Source organism: Mastomys coucha, unplaced genomic scaffold (genome assembly GCF_008632895.1).
Source record: "Mastomys coucha isolate ucsf_1 unplaced genomic scaffold, UCSF_Mcou_1 pScaffold5, whole genome shotgun sequence".
NCBI classification, from domain to species: domain Eukaryota; kingdom Metazoa; phylum Chordata; class Mammalia; order Rodentia; family Muridae; genus Mastomys; species Mastomys coucha.
The window spans coordinates 64,447,891-64,451,139 of NW_022196911.1; positions in this window are offsets into that span (position 1 = coordinate 64,447,891).

Consider the following 3,249-nt stretch of genomic DNA (forward strand, 5'->3'; position numbering starts at 1 on the left):
CGACCCCACTCAGAGGCCTTGGGAGCCCCTGCTGTGCAAAGAGACAGGATGCCAGAAAGTCATGCAGAGACAAAAGGTGGAAGCTGCCTGCCTCCTGCAACAAGATAAATAAAGAATAGAGATGAATGAAATTTAATTGTATGTAAGGATAGAGGGGAGTATATTGGTAATTGTTTACATGTTCTTACATATACATGGAATAAAGAAATCCAGGCCTTTGATTTCAAATGTAGGAAATAAAGGCAAGGAGAGAGAATAGCAGGAATGAAAAAAAAATGCTTTAAAGAAAATTTAAAAGTGTCCATGCCAGGGAAATACTCAAATTCATTAAATGTGGTCTTCAGGGGAATTCTGGGATTATTTAGCCTGGTATGGCAAATTAGAAGCCTAAGAATAGGCTTATACAGTAAGTAGAAGGGAATTTAATTGAAGTTAAATACATAGATGAATAAATTGAGGCTTTTGATCTTAAATTATAGGTCAAAGAGCAGGGGATGAGTGGAAAAAACCTTATCTCAGAAAGATAATAGAAGCATAATTTAATTCATGTTATATAAAGAGAAAGGGGATATATGTACTCAAAGAGATATTAATCACCATAGAAGGGAGAATTTAAGTATACAGATGAATAAATAACTTAGGCCTTGATCTCATGTAGGTCGGGGCAGGAGATGATGGGGGAGCACAATCTCAACAGATAATAGCATTTGTTTAGATTGTATTAATTGTTTTGAATTGTTTTAATTATCAAAATGCATGTGGTTATAAGTTTGATGATTATATGAAAATTCCTCTGGGAGAGGGGTCAAGCTATTAACTTAATTGAATCTATACCTTTAATAATTTCTGGATACTGGACTAGGACATGCTATTTTGGAAGAGAGGCTCTGTATTTGTGTTGTCAGGAAAGGAGAAAAGGCTTAGGACTCCTTCTAGAGGGATATGGGTCAGATATGACAGGGGAAGAGCCCCTGAAGATCTTGGCCACAGAAACGAAAAACTCGAGAAAATCAAACAGAGCAGGTAACTTGACCTGCTAATTCTTTGATATGGGAATAGCCCTAAAACTGGCTTAGACCTGAAATGTCTCCAGCCAAAACTTCAGCTAAAATTAGACAATAAATCTTGTTGGTTGTGAAATCCTTAAGACTTATAGTGTCATCCTTTATATGACATGAATGAAGATTTATTATGACTGGTTATTAGTCAAATTAACTCATAAAAAAAGATAGTTGTCTTTCACCTGCTCAAAGAAGGAACAAAACTTCATCCTTAGCTGATCTGTGCATCTTGCACAGTCCATATGAATATCTTGACAGTATTAAAATTTTGGTAGTAAGATTCATATATTACACAGTTTGAAACTCTGACAAGACTAGTCCATGGGGTCGCTGAAGTGACCTGCTCTCCCAGCCCCCTGCTTTCTGAGGCTGCCCAGAGACTTGCTTCCAGAACAGCTTCAGGAATTGCTGCTGATTCCCAATGGACTTGATTCATCCAGCCTTTCAGACAGATCCAGTCAGAACTTCAGTCAAGCCCTGAGCTGATTAAGCATACAGAGACTGTATAACAGATACTAAAACTAGCCTTCTTAAGTCTAACCAAATTTTCTAACTTTCCTACCGTCCCTACCTCTTTAAAAAATTTTTGTCACCCCCCTACTCAGCAGGAATAAATTGTGGAGAGCTGCCATCCCGATTGTTAGCATCCAGAACCTGCGGCAGATATATGGGCGGGTCCACAGACCCGTTGCCAGGACAACGGCCACCATATTCCCAGAATCCATTGGGTTCAACTCCCACCTTTACCTGGACCTACTATGTCACAACCCGTATATATGAGACAATTCCTCCATTTCTCCCTCTCTCTCTCCCCTCTCTCTTCCTGCGCTGCTATCCCCCTTATTCCCCAATTAAACCTCTTACACGTGGAACTGTCTGGGCCTGGTGTCTGCAGACGCGTCCGCCGCGACCCAAACCCATCATTTGGTGCCGAAACCCGGGATCGCAAAGAGGGTACACGGCCATGTGGAGCGGCGCCTGGGACCGCAGCTGCCATGTGGAGCGGCTCCCGCTGCAGCGGAGAGGAGAGCGGTACCAGCACTGCTAGAGACACCAGACACCGGGACACAACAAACCTACAGCCAAGTGCCGCTAGACTACGAACTCTTAACCACACGAGCTGTACCCCACTCAGGCACCATTCAGTTCCATGTTTTTCCATTTACCAGATTGCTCATAACCAGCCGCACAGACACCGGCATATTAATTAATAGAATCAGTCAGGGGGAAGACTTCCAGCTTTCCAGATAAGGTCTGGCCAACCTTCCCTGGAAATTACGGAATACAGCCCCCCCCCCCGCCCCCCGCATACGCGTTAGGATGTTCTGCCACTGGGTGCCCTTCCCTCAGAGGTAACTCTCGCTCCTAATACTTACCGGGCTCTTTGCAGCCCTCAAATCCCTGGATCCAGGGTGAGTTACTTTCCCACGCAGGCCACCGGGCCCTGCCAAATTGCCACTAGGGTTTCTTGTGACGACTTGAAACCACTAGCTTCGGCTGTTAATTTTTCTTGGTGCTTGAATTGTTCTCAGGACGCTGGTACGAACATCCAACCACCCCCCCAATGGGTTCCAGAATGTCTTCTACAGTTCCTCCAGGCACCCCACTGGGATGTCTCCTGGAAAATCTCAAATCTTTAAAGCTTACGCCTGATTTGAAGGCATCAAAATTAATATATTTCTGCAATAAGGTCTGGGTTAAATATCAACTAGATGGGAATTTAAAGTGGCCACTTAATGGTACTCTAGACCCAGCTATTTTAAGGGGTCTTAATACATACGGCTGGCAAACTGGTAAATGGAAGGAGGTTCCCTATGTTCAGACATTCATATATCTCCGTTTCAATCCCTCCTTGTGTTGTTCTTGTTCCCCAACCCAACTTCTCTTAGCCATGAAGTCTACACAACCTCAACCTTCTCTAGATGACTTTACAATGCTAGATCCAGCTAATGAACCACCCCCTTTTCGCCGTAATCCTGTCTCCTCGCCGCCAAAAGCCCAAACTGCAGCCCCAGTTTCTCCTCCTCATCAGGATGCTCCAGAGCCTGCTAGCTCTCCCTCTCTAGACCCCTCCCCTTCTGTGCAAGATGTGGGCCGCTCCAAATGCCCCACATTGGCATCTACCTTCACTCCTCCTGTCACCCGCTCTAAGACTGCAGCCAAACCTTCAAGTCCCTCCTCTCCAAAG